Source organism: Erinaceus europaeus, chromosome 9, assembly GCF_950295315.1.
Source record: "Erinaceus europaeus chromosome 9, mEriEur2.1, whole genome shotgun sequence".
Classification (NCBI taxonomy): Eukaryota; Metazoa; Chordata; class Mammalia; order Eulipotyphla; family Erinaceidae; genus Erinaceus; species Erinaceus europaeus.
In genome coordinates, this window is record NC_080170.1 from 123,889,393 (window position 1) to 123,902,752 (window position 13,360).

The following is a 13,360-nucleotide window of genomic DNA, read 5'->3' on the forward strand; positions in this document are numbered from 1 at the left end:
GTCCAGGAGCCCTTTTGAGAAGTGATAGTGGTAGCTAATTATTGATTTCTGGTTGACTTAGGGAGACTTGCAAAGGCTCTGGCCAGGGCGGCCCAGCCTGCATTCCTTCCAAGTGGGAGGGTGTTTCTGTACAGGTGTGTGGAGAAACAGGGTCAGATATTTCCAATCTGTGCTGGTCCCTAAGGTTCCTGAGGACACAGTGCTGACAGGGAGACCTTGCTCAGATTCCTTCCCTCTGTCCCTCCCTCCCTCCTTCCTCCCTCCCTCTCACTTTCTCTCCTTCCTCCCCTCCCTCCTCCTCCCTCCCTCTCTCCCTCCCTCTGCCCGCCCAATCTCTCCTCTCCTCTCTCCTCAGCTTCCTCAGGTAAATCCTAGTCCAACTTGTACCAACTTGTCTCTAACTGACAGGGAGCAGGGGTGGGTGGGTGGGTGGGGGGAGTTCTCTTCGGGCTGGGAGAATCTCCACACCTCCTCCTCTCAGGGCAGCCTACATCTGCTGGACTGATCAGGACCTTGCTGTGTTACAACCCCACATCTAGCCAGGAATCTGCATTCCCCAGCCTTGCAGGTAAGAGGTGCCCTTTCTTCAAACATCTATGTCAGAACTCTTATACTGGAGCCATTTCGGGGGAGGGGGAAAAAAGCTGACTGAGGAGGAAAAAGGAATGGGATCCCTGTGATTCTTTTAACATGGACTTAAAAAATCCAGCTTATCTGTGGTCGGGTGGGTGGGCTGTGGCTTTACAAGGGCTGTCTGCAGAGTGCTTTCATCTCGTCTGTGAAACCACATCCAGATGGTCTCTTCTCTCTTCGCTGTGCATGGAAGCTGTGTAGATGGCGGGGAGACGCATCACCCCAATGTCTCTTTGCAAGGCTTTTTCCTCTCTCCGTATCCGTCAGATCAAGAGCAACTGTTAGAGAGTTCTGAGGTTTGCGCCGGGCTGGGAAGATTATTTTCCTTAAGTCAGTGCAAGCTGGGTAAGACGAAACCTCATGGAGATATTTTAAAATCTGTTACCTATCCATGGAGAGGAGAGAGAGAGAGAGAAAAAAAAAGTTATGTAAGTTTTCTGTGGTAGGTATTAAGGATGTAAACAATTCTGACTTTGGAGACGTTGTAAACCCAGCCCAGGACCCGTGGATAATGCATTTTATAATCGGTGTAAAATGCCCTGTGTGTTCAGGCTACTCGTAGCTAATAACTGCCCGGCGGGGGGGCGGGGTGAGATGTCCCCGACGCCCTCACACCCTTTCTGCATCTCCACCTTCAGTCACCTGAAGGAAACCAGCCTTTTCTGTCTGACGGCCGTCTAGATGTCTCTGTGGTGCACACTCTGTGGAAGACACAGGTGGGGCGGCAGCATGGAATGAAACCCTCAAGGAGGGAATGTTAAAGGCTCAAAATGCGTCCCACCCAAGGCTAACTTTGCCGTAATGTTTTATTATTTTTTTTTATTTATTGGCATCATAAAAATCTCTTAATCTTGCCTTCTCCCCACCCCCCAACTTCCTTGACCTAAAGGAAGGAAGGATTTGGAAACACAAGAGAGATTCAGAGTTCTTTTCTTTTCTGGAAAGTTCAGAAATCATAGCTCAGTGCATACATGTACACACACACACACACACACACACACACACACACACACACACACCCCTACCTGTCATTTCAGATTCTATCTCCCTTGGTCCTGTCTCCCAAATGTTTAAGCAAATTAGCCACAGCCTCAGGTGACAGATTTCTCTGTTTCGCATGGTTGTAAAGACCAACAGCAAAGTTGAGTAGCACTCCAGTGCATTTTTTTAAAGCCACTCTTAGGGTCTCAGCTGAGCAGTTAAACACTTACCTCACGGGAAGGCCAACAGCCAGCCTCTCTGTCCCCTAGGCCTCTTCCTTTGCTGTGAGTGTGAGACCCCCCCTCCCCTCCCCAGGAGGTCAGAGGCCACAGGGCCCATTGGCAGGAAAGGTTGAAAAAGAGATTTCCAACAAACCCCCAACCCCGGGTCTTCTTAGCACCTCAGCAATGCTCATCAGCTCCCCTGAGTTCAAGAAATGAAACACCAAGCCTGTCTATTTGGGGGTGGCAGGGGGCTTCGCTCAGAACGGACTTCGCTGGGTTTGACTGTCTTGGTTGCTGAAGGAAATTTTTTTTTTTTTTAAATTTTTTGCTTTTGTAATTTTATTTTCCAAAAAGTCCTCCGCCTTTCTTGCCACTGCCCACCCCCCCCCCCAGCTCCTTAGTTGTGGTCACCTTACAGAAAGTTTATTTCCCCAATTTCCTCTCCTGGTACTCAAACCAGAGCAGAGAACCCGCATTTTGGGTGTGTGTGGGGGCCAGGACCCCGATTCTCAGCCAGGAGTCTTGCAGAGCCAGCCAACAAAAGCAGGTCTTCTGGCTCTTTCTGGGACTGTGCTAGGCCCTGCCCTGCCCTGCCCTGCCCTGCCATGGCAAGAAGACAGTCTTGGAAGGCTGAACTCAGGGTGATTTGGGGTGTGTGTGTGTGTGTGTACAGACCTGCATAACTGAACCATGCAGTACCAAACACAGCTATCCTCTTGGGACATGAGGTGCCAGAAAGAGGCAGCCTTTTGTGAACTTTATACCTAAATGTCAAGAGCTGGACAGAGAATTTTCTGCTGGCCAGAGTGGTGGCTCAGCTGGTTAAGCTCACACATTGCCAGGCTTAAGGAACTGGGTTCGAGCCGCTACTCCCCATCTGCAGAGGGGATGCTTCAGAAGTAGTAAAGCAAGTCAGTAGGTCTCTCTCTTTTTTAAATTACCACCAGGGTTATCACTGGGGCTCAGTACTGGCACTATAAAGCCACCATTCCCTGTGGTCATTTTTCTTTCTTTCTTTCTTTCTTTCTCTCTTTATTTCTTCTTTCTTTTATATTATTTATTTTTCAGTATTGGATAGAGAGAGATAAATTGAGAGGAGTGGGGAAAACAGAGATCGAAGCACAGAGAGACACGTGCATCCCTGCTCCTCCACTCATGAAGCTTCCCCCAACCTGCACGTGGGGACCAGGGACTTGAACCTGGGTCCTTGTGCACTGTAATGTGTGTGCTTAACTAGATGCACCACCACCTCCCCCACCCCAGGTTTTCCTTTCCATTTTTTCCTTTATTTTACTTGAAAGGACAGAGAGAGGAGGGGGAGAGAGAGAGAGAGAGGAAGAGACAAAGATAGACACATGCAGACCTGCTTCACCACTTGGAAAGTGACCCCTCTTCCCAGCGGGGAGTGGGGGGCTCAAATCTAGAACCTTGTGCTTGGTGACGTATGTGCTTAACAAGGTGCACTACACTTTCTGTCTATATATATCTCTCCCAGTCCTCTCTCAATTTTTTTCTGTCCTATATAATAAAAATTAAGAAAAAAAAGAAAGAAAGAAAGAAAGAAAGGGTCTCTAGGAGCAGTGGATTTGTAGTGCTAGTGTCAAGCCCCAACATTAACCCTAAGTGGCAGAAATAATAAATAAATAAATAAATAAATACAAAGATTATAAAAGAGAATTTCTTGATTCCCCCCACCCCCACTCATGTGTGCGAGCCCATAGGAGCCCTAATTCCCTAGCAGGGCCTGCTTCAGAGACCAGAATTGTTTGCAGGGTGTCTTTGCCAGTGGACCCTGCAGAATCTTAGAACATTCCAGAAACTGAGCCAAGAGCAGGGGAGGTCCCCCGGGGACTGCTGTGGAGGGCAGAGGAAGTGCCTTGAACATTTCCTTCAGTGTTTAATGCAGGCACTGAGCCCCAGCAATAACTCTGGAGGCAAATAAATAAATAAATAAATAAATAAAAAATGGAAATGATGGCTAGAGGAGAATTCAGCTTTTACACCTTGCAGAGAAGGGCTCAAACACATTCAGGACTCAGTGGAAGAACCAAGCGAGTCACACGCTGTCACCTGTCCTTGTCTTGTCCAACCCTTCACCGTCACCCCCTGTGTGTCCCTTTGAATATGAGTGCAGCCCGCCCTAGAGCTCTGCCCACTAGGGACAGACAGACACAGGCTGGGGGTGGGGATCCACCTGCCAACACCCATGTCCAGCGGAGAAGCAATGACAGAGCCAGAACTCCCACCTTCTGCTCCCCATAAAGAATTTGGGTCCATGTTCCCAGAAGGGGAGAAATGTTCAGAGAGCCCTGAACTCCAATTCCATCAGGACCCGGAGAGAGAAGTGAACAAAGAGAGGGACATTTGGGTGTAGTAATAGGTGTAGTTGTCACTTGGGAAGGAAAAGAAGATGGGACCTATAAAAAAAAAAAAAGGCCAGCTATATGCAAATACAGACAGATGGCTGTGGGAAGAATAGTTGACCCATGTCTGCAACCTTAGGAGAACTACTGTAGCTTCCAGTGGAGAGAACAGGGACCCAGAACTCTGGTGGTGGGAACGGTGTGGAGTTGTCCCTGTTTTCTTGTAATTTTGTAAATCGATGTATGTCCAGCTGGTGGAGGGGTCCACTGGGGGCTTGGTGGCTGAATGAAGGGGGCTGAGACTGACCTCTGTCTGTCCCTCAGCAGTGCAGGTGATCTGGAAGGGGACAGGCGTGCGCTGGCTCCCTCAGCTCCACGTGCCACTCAAGTCACTTTCTGGTGGCAGATCACAGGCAGGTAGCGGACCATCTAGGCAGAAGGCCCGGGTTCTCCCTGGATAAAGGCTACCCTGGCAGGTCTGCTTCTTGAGGACCTGGGGAGAGAGAATCACTCTTCTCTCAAAAAACCAAAGCCCCTGAGGCCATGTTTCAGGTGCTCAGTGTGGCTCGGCTGTGGGATGACACAAAGGAGAGGGGCTGCTCTCGGCTGGAGGCTGTCCTGGTTCCTGCACACATGCACTTGGGGCACTGCCCCTGGGTTCAAGAGACCTCAGATCACTGGGTAGGGCTCCTGCCTCATCATATGCAAGACCCTGGTTCCAAGGCCTGGTACCACACGGGGGCTCCTAGGGCATCAGAGGACACTGTGGCATCCCTCCCATGCCCACTCTCTGGGCTTTCTCACTGAAAAAAACCCAGCCAGCTGGGAACACTGAAGTTATACATTTGCAAGGCTCAGGCTACACACACACACACACACACACACACACACACACAGAGAGAGAGAGAGAGATTTGCCACCAGGGTTACTGTCAGAGCTCAGTGCTAGAACTATAAATCCATTCCTTTCAGTAGCCATTTTTTCCATTTCTATTTTATTTGATGAGAGAGAGACATTGAGAGGGGGAGGGAAGACAGATAGAAGATAGATGAGAGCTAGATAGCTAGATAGATAGATAGACAGACAGGTCAACAGATAGATAGGACTCACTTCACCACCCACAAAGCTCCCCCCCTGGAGGTGGGGAGTAGGGGCTTGAACCTGGGCCTCATAATAATGGGGCACATAATAATATGTGCTCTCAACTGGGTGTTCAGCTTCCACAAAAGAAGAATTTATGAAGGTTTAAGATTATACAGTTTGAGGGACTCTTTCTAAGGAGAGCACACGCAGTGTATGACTTACAAACAGACACACAGAGTTGGAGCAGGCTGGAGAGATAAACAAAACAAACTAAAATGAAGCAAAATACAAACCCCAAAGCTTGGGTAGCATGAACTTTAAGGTAAATCTACTGTCTATCACCCATTAAAGATCCAGTTTTTGATTCCTGAAGGGTCAGCTGGATTAATTTACTTTATTTTGTGTGGAACCAGGGCCATGGACAATAGCACTACTCTGGTGTCACCAAATTTTACATTCTTTATTTTAGCAGAGGGATTGGGGGAGAGGAGAGGATGTAAGAAAGAGAAAGGAGGGTCCAAGTGTTGGTGCGCCTGCTTGAGCTCACATTACAATGTGCAAGGACCAGAGTTCAAGCCCCTGGTCCCAACCTGCAGGAAGAAAGCTTCATGAATGGTGAAACAGGGCTGCAGGTGGCTCTCTGTCTCTTTACCTCTATCTCCCCCTCCACTCTCAATTTCTCTCTATCTTATCTAGTAATAAAAAATTAATTATCTTTTAAAAAGAGAGAGGAAAAGAGAGACACTACAGCACTGCTCCACCATCCAGGGACCTCCCTTACAGTGTCCCAAGTGATTCAGGGCCTTGGACCCAGAGCCTTGTGCACAAAAGGGCACATGGTCTGCAAGCATAGCTGTGTCGAGACCCTGTCTGGTGCAAATGCTAGTTGCTGGCTGTCCTGTAAGTAACTCTGTAATAAGTAATAAGAAAAATACCAAGTCATGTTGCTTCTCCGTTATCTTAAGGCTTTTTACTTTTACTTTCCCTTTTGTTGCCCTTGTTGTTTTTTATTGTTGTGGTTATTATTGTTATTGTTGATGTTGATGTTGTTGGATAGGACAGAGAGAAGTGGAGAGAGGAGGGGAAGACAGAGAGGGGGAGAGAAAGACAGACACCTGCAGACCTGCTTCACCGCCTGTGAAGTGTCTCCCCTGCAGGTAGGGAGCCGGGGGCTCGAACCGGGATCCTTATGCTGGTCCCCGTGCTTTGTGCCATATGCACTTAACCCACTGTGCCACCGCCCGACTCCCACTTCTCCGTATCTAAGGAGTAGTGATAAATAGGGAACTGCTCTGGGTGACAGCCAGCACCTGTCTCCTTTCCCTGATAGGTGGCACCACCAGAAGGTCAATCCTCGTGCCTGGCACTACCTGGCGGTCACAGCTGGGCTCAGTAGCAGGTGCTTGCGAAGTCCCCGTCCACTGCAGCCCTGAGGCAGGCACTGAAATTCCTGTTCTTGGGACTAGGGAGCCAGCAGAGGGGTTCTGCAAAGTGGCTTCCCTGCCCAAGGCACTGGGCTTTCAGTTTAATACCCCAGCACCAACAGAAGTCAGAACTGAGCAGTGTTCTGGGAAAAACCAACAACCAGCCAACCAACCAAAAATACCTCCCACACTCCCTCAAAAAAGAAAAAACAAAAAACCCCAGTGCCCTCTTTCCTTTTGAAAAGTCTCCAAACTAGGGCTGGGGAGACAGCATCATGGTTCTGCAAAGATTCTCCTGCCTGAGGCTCTGAGGTCCCAGGTTCAATCCCCAGCACCACCATCAACCACAGCTGAACATCGCTCTGGCCTCTCTCTCTCTCTCTCTTTCCCATGGTTATCGCTGGGGCTCTCTGCCATGAATCCACAGATCCAGGCAGCCATTTTTTTAAAAAAAAAATTGACAGGCTAGAGAGAAATTAAGAGGGGCCAGGGAGATGGAGAGGGAGTGAGAGAGACACCTGCAGACCTGCTTCACCGCTCATGAAGTATAAATCCCTGCAGATGGGGAGCAGGTCCTCAAATCTGGTTTTAAGTGGCATGTGCACTTAACTGGGAATGTTACTGCACAGACACCATGGCTCTCTTTCTCTCTCTCATTCAAATAAATAAATAAATAAAGTTTTTTTTTTTTAATCTCCAAGCTAGAACCGGGAGAATGTCTGCATGGTGGAGGTCCCAGAGCCTAGAGCGAGAGTACCACCCCCTCAGGCAGCACTGATCCGGCCCAGGGCAGCTGGTGTAGTGAGAATAATCAGTTCCTGGTCTTGAAGTCTTGTGTCTGTGCTCTGGCCCCACATGGGTACACCGCGAGCAGCACTGGGGAAGCTTCATGAGTGCCAGTGCTGGAGACCTGCATTCTTTCTCCAAAATCCTTCAAAAACATGAAGGAGAAGTTGGATCAGGGAGGCAGCTTGGTGAAATTGTGCATATATGAGGCCCCCAAGTTCACTTCAGAGCTCGGTATTAAGTGGAAAGAGAGGGAGAGGAGGAGGAGAAGGAGGAACAGGAGGAGGAAAAAGAGAAGAAGGAGGAACATGAGGAGACAGAGAAGAGGAGGAGAAGAAAAAGAAAAGAAGAGAAGGAGGAGGAGGAATAAAGGAGGCTGGGCTGTAGTATAGCCAGTTAAATGCACGAAGTGCAGGGGCCCGTGAAAGGATCTGGGTTCAAGCCCCTGGCTCCCCGTCTGCAGGGGGGACACTGGTCTACAGGTGTCTGTCTCTCTCTATCTCCCCCTCTTCTCTCAACCTCTCTCTGTCCTGTCCAATAAAATGGGGGGGAGGAAAAAAATCTCAAAAATATCATGGGTTTGGTTTTAAGCCACATAAACAAAGTGAATAAGGAAATTCTTCTTCTTCTAGCGTTTGCCCTTCTTCCGTAGCCAGTCAACAGCGTCAGGTTGAGCCTGATGTCAAGTTCCCAGACCTCCTTTGAATCTGGAGAGGTGGCAGTCGTTGACTATGTGGGTCATAGTCTGTCTGGAGCCGCAGGGGCAGTTCGGGTCGTCTCTGGCCCCCCAGCGATGGAACATAGCGGCGCACCGGCCATGGCCTGTTCGATAGCGATGGAGGAGGGCCCGATCATAACGTGCCAGGTCAAAGCCGGGTTGACGCTCGCAGGGGTCTGTGATGAGGTGTTTGTTCTTGACCTCAGCTGACTGCCAACTCTGTTTCCAAGAGTCTGGAACAGAGAAGTTCAGTGTAGGCATAGGGGACCAGATTGGGTGACGAGATGTCAAGCGTTGGACAGGGTGGGCGAAGATCTCCGCGTATATTGGCAGGTCCGGTCGAGCGTAGACGTGGGAAATGAACTTAGATGATGCCGCATCCCGACGAATATCTGGCGGGGCGATGTTGCTGAGAACTGGCAGCCATGGAACCGGGGTGGAACGGATGGTTCCAGAAATGATCCTCATGGAGGAATATAATTTGGAATCGACCAAGTGGACATGGGGGCTACGGAACCATACTGGGGCACAGTATTCTGAAGTGGAATAGCATAATGCCAGAGATGATGATCGTAGTGTGGAAGCGCTCGCATCCCATGAGGAGCTGGCCAGTCTTGCAATGATGTGATTCCTCGCGCCCACCTTTGCTGCATTTTTTATGAGATGTTCGTGAAATGACAGTGCGATCGAGAGTAACGCCAAGATAGACTGGCTGGGCTTCATGCCGGATTCTCGTATCGCCAAGCTGCACTAAATTAAGCTCACGCGAGGCCGAGGCATGGTGTAGATGGAAAACAGATGATACCGTTTTTGCAGTGCTAGGGATTAGTCACCATTTTTTACAGTAATCAGATATCAGAGACATGTCTTTCGTGAATGTTTCCTCGAATAAGGAAATGAACTAAAACCACGGTAAAGGTCTAGAAATCGCCTGTAGCACAGGAGCTTGGGGAGTGTCCAGAGCACAGGGAAACAAACCATGTCTACACCCCAGTGCATCGCACCAAGTGTGCTACACTGCAGGGCCCTGAAGACACTGACTGGCTGAGAAAATGCCGACCATGGGTCAGGACAGTGGCGTGAGAGGACACCAGGATTCCCACAGACCTTCCATGTGTAAAAACACAATTGCCTGAGCAGCACAGCGAAGCCAGACCTACTTGTCTCTGTGAAAACCTGAGCGCCTGCCTCAAGAACGTGTCTTGGGCATAGCTCCCCGCCCCCCCACCTTTTAAATTATCTTTAGTTATTGGGCAGAGACAGCAAGAAATTGAGAAGGAGGTGATGATAGAGAGGAAGAGAAAGAGTGACATCTGTAGCCCTGATTCACCAGTCACCAAGCTTTTCCCTGTAGGTGGGGACTGGGGACTCGAACCTGGGTCCTTGCATATTCTACCCTGCGCTCAACCAGGTGCCCCACCACCTTGCACCCCTCCCCCTCTCTCTATTGCAGCTTGATTTTTGATCCAACTTAGGCGTCTTTGCCGAGGAACTCAAGTTTGGTTCCCTGAATCTTGCTTTCTTGTGTTCCTCGGTCAGCCTTTGGATCTAATCCTTCCCACAGGCGAAACCCTGCATCCTTCAGACTCAAGGAATGTCCCCAGGCACCTGCCAGCAACAAGGGCATGAAGCCCCATCACACCTGGCCCCGCCAGCTGTGTTTCCCTTAACTCCAGGGACCCAGAGCCTCTCCTTTCTTATTTTCCAAAGCCCACTGGCAGAATGTTTGTAGAGCAGGTCTGGCTTTCACTCTGGACAGACAGACTGGCAACTGGGACAGCCGCCATGGGTGTGGGTGTAGGTGTGGACTTGGCTTGAACATAGATAGTGAAACAGGCTGGGAGAGAAAAGGCTGATTTTCCAATGTCAACCGCACCACAGCACAAAGACACTTCACTGTCAGCGTCTGCCTGCCTTGATCCATCCCACATCCGTCTCCTCCACCGAAGTTCCCTGGTGCAGACAAAGTAGCCATCACACCAGCCTACTTTTATTTTCAATATTTCTTTTATTTAAAAAGTATTTATTTATGTATTTATTCCCTTTTGTTGCCCTTGTTGTTATATTGTTGTAGTTATTGTTGTAGTTATTATTGATGTTGTCATTGTTGGATAGGACAGAGAAATGGAGAGAGGAAGGGAAGACAGAGAGGGGGAGAGAAAGACAGACACCTGCAGACCTGCTTCACCGCCTGTGAAGCGACTCCCCTACAGGTGGGGAGCTGGGGGCTCCAACTGGGATCCTTATACCAGTCTTTGTGCTTTGTGCCACCTGCGCTTAACCCACTGTGCTACCATGCGACTCCCTATTTTCAATATTTCCATGTATTACTTATTTCTGATAGGGGCAGAAAAATTGATAAGGGAGGGGGAGTGGGAGAGACAGAGAGACATCTGCCACACTGCTTCACTGCCTGTGAAGCTTCCACTTGCAGATGGGGACCAAGGGCTTAAACCTGGGCCCCTGTGCATTGTAATGTGTGTGCTCAACCAGGGGAACCAACAGGGAGCTATGATATCTGGTCAAGAAAACCTCAGGGTCCTCAGGACACCAGAAAAGTCGCCTTCTCTCAGGCAGGCTTAGCAGGGAGGAAGGGACTCAGCTCCTGGTGTTTGTGACTTGGTCTCCTGGGACCCTGGTGGCCTCCTCCCCAAGCCCCCTCTGTGTCCGGGATCCTATCCTTCCTGTCTCAGGGGCCTGAATGTGGGAGCAAGTCCCCCCTTTAGACAGAGTCAGATGCAGTCAGGTCTCACCGCCGGAGCATCACCTAGGCTGGGGGGCTCTGCCGGCAGCCAGGGGGTTCCTGAGGAGAGCCCTGTGTGACTCTCGCCCCGTGCTCAGAGAAGTCAGGAACAGAGAGGCAGAGAGAGTGAGTGGAAAAAACCCAGCACTGAAGAGTCTTTTCATGGGGTGGGGGCTCGGCTTGAACCCAGATCACACGTGGCGAAGCAGAGAACTATCCAGGTGAGCTATTTTGCCGGCCCTTGGCGGCTACTTTGGACTTGAGAATTTTGTCCTACCATCCACTTCCTCTTTATAAAGATCACTTTCTTTCTCTTTGGGCTGTATTTCTTGCCACTAGGGGCATATATTTAATTAAAAAATGTTTGTTTTTGTACACTTAGATATGTACACATGCAGGATCTCACATATCCAGGCTACCTTTTCTTCCCCTTTATTTTTATTGGGAGATTAATGGTTTACAGTCAACAGTAAAATACAGTCGTTGGTCCATGTGTAACATTTCCCAGTTTTCCACATAACAACCTAAACCCCCACCTAGGTCCTCCAGGCTATATTTCACTCAGAGACAGACAGACAAGGTAAGAGAGAGGGAGAGAGAGAGAGAGAGAGAGAGAGAGAGGGAGGGAGAGAGAGAGAGAGACAGAGAGAGGGATCACAGCACAGAGTTTCCTTTGTACCCATAGCATCTTTCATGTGGTATCTGGGCTAGAATGTGGACTATATACACAGCAGTGTATGCCCCCACCTGGTAAGCTATCTCTCCAGCCCCATCCATGGGAATTTTGATGTAAGACTGACGTATTTCAGGAGAGAGAGAGGCAGAGATGAGAGTGCTGTGGAGGTTTGGCTTATATTGCCGGGCCTCAGTGGATGGGAACCGAGTCCCTTCCCCAGCCTGGGTGGCTGGGCTCGGTCCACTTGGTCCTGATCTGTGGGGCGCCTCTCTGCTGGGCCCTAGGTTCCTGGACAAGGAGACTTCCACCAGAACCTTCCTCCGGCTGCCAGCACTTGGCCCACATCCCTCCTCCTGCAAACCAGGCTGAACCAACAGGCATCAACACGAAGGTGCCGTTCAGGCTGCAAGCACACGTGCACTTGATCCATGACCTAATCCAGCTGTCTGGGCAAAGCCCACAGCCTGTCTTGCTGCACCTTCTCCCTGGGGAACCAAGCCTGGAGATGGTGCGGCTGTCAGCCTCACGTCAGGAGCTCACTAAAAAGGGACACGTAGGGCTGGGGTGATGGGGCACCTGGTTGACAGCACAGATGACAGGGTGCGAGGACCTGGGTTTGAGCCCCTGCACTCTACCTGCAGGGGGGAAGGCTTCACGACTGGAGAAGCAGGACTGCAGGCGTCTCTGACTTTCTCTCTATCTCCTCCTTTCCCTATCAGCTTCTCTCTGTTTCTATCCAATAATAAATAAATAAGTATCAGAAGAAGGAGGAGAAGGAGAAAGGGAAGGAGAAGAAGAAAGAGCAGGGGAAAGGGAAGGAGAGGGAGAAAAGGAGAAGAGATGGAGGGGGAGGGGAGGTGGAGGAGGAGGAGGAGGAGGAAGAAAAAGAAGGAGGAGAAGGAGGCAGAAGAGGAAGATGGGAAGGAAGGAAGAAGAAAGTGAAAGAGAAAGGAGGAGGAGGAGGGAGAGATATTGAAAAAGAATAAACCGGGCTCCCACCTACCTCCACCCTAGGGCTTGTACAAGTCCTACGCATTCTGAAACAGGCGTGATTGGAGGGAGGTGGGCGGAGAAAGGGAACCGTCTCCCAGGCAGATTGCTTGGCTCCTCCGAGAAGCAGGAGACTCAGGAACCCACTGACACAGGGCACCCGACAGCCTGAGTGCCGGGGGGGGGGTGCCAGGGACCACCTTGCTCAGGAGACTCAGGAACCCACTGACACAGGGCACCCGACAGCCTGAGCGCCGGGGGGGGGGGTGCCAGGGACCACCTTGCTCATACACCACATAGGGGTGGGGGAGCTTGGGGGGCTGCAGCAAGAGGTGAAGTCTAATGGGGTCACCAAGAAAAGATGGCATAATGTTACCACGTACAAGGACCTGGGATCAACCCCCCCATCTCCACCTGCAGGAGGGAAGCTTCATGAGCAGTGAAGCAGGGCTGAAGCTCTCTCTTTCTCCTTCTCCCTCTCCCTCTCCCTCTCCCTCTCCCTCTCCCTCTCCCTCTCCCTCTCCCTCTCCCTCTCCCTCTCTCTCTCTCTCTGTCCCATCTCTCTCTCTCTCCCTCTCCCTCTCTCTCTCTCCCACCTCTCTCTCTCTCTCTCTCTCTCCCTCCCTCCCTCCCATTCCTTCTAAATTTCTTTCTTTGAAATTAAAGGATTATAATTTCCCTATCTCAAATAAAAGAAGAGATGGTGGAACAGAGCTTGGCAATCACCAACACCCACTCC

The 13,360-nt window shown here is 50.3% G+C and overlaps 1 protein-coding gene and 1 long non-coding RNA gene across 4 annotated transcripts in view; one reads left to right on the top strand and one right to left on the bottom strand.

Moving 5' to 3' along the window:
* Window positions 1–481: 481 nt before the first annotated feature.
* Window positions 482–13,360, top strand: part of KCNJ15 (potassium inwardly rectifying channel subfamily J member 15) — a 46,084-nt gene continuing 33,205 nt past the window's right edge. The window contains exons 1-2 of one of the 3 annotated variants that reach the window (XM_060198720.1): window positions 482–568; window positions 11,916–12,184. The gene's annotated coding sequence lies outside the window, so the exon portion shown is untranslated. The remainder of the gene's footprint in view (window positions 569–11,915; window positions 12,185–13,360) is intronic. The other 2 variants (XM_060198721.1, XM_016192183.2) reach the window with 2 other exon arrangements.
* Window positions 650–2,206, bottom strand: LOC132540502 (uncharacterized). Its single transcript, XR_009551714.1, has 2 exons — window positions 1,845–2,206; window positions 650–1,018 (listed from the first exon to the last, which is right to left on the bottom strand). It is a non-coding gene; the product is annotated as an uncharacterized LOC132540502 (long non-coding RNA).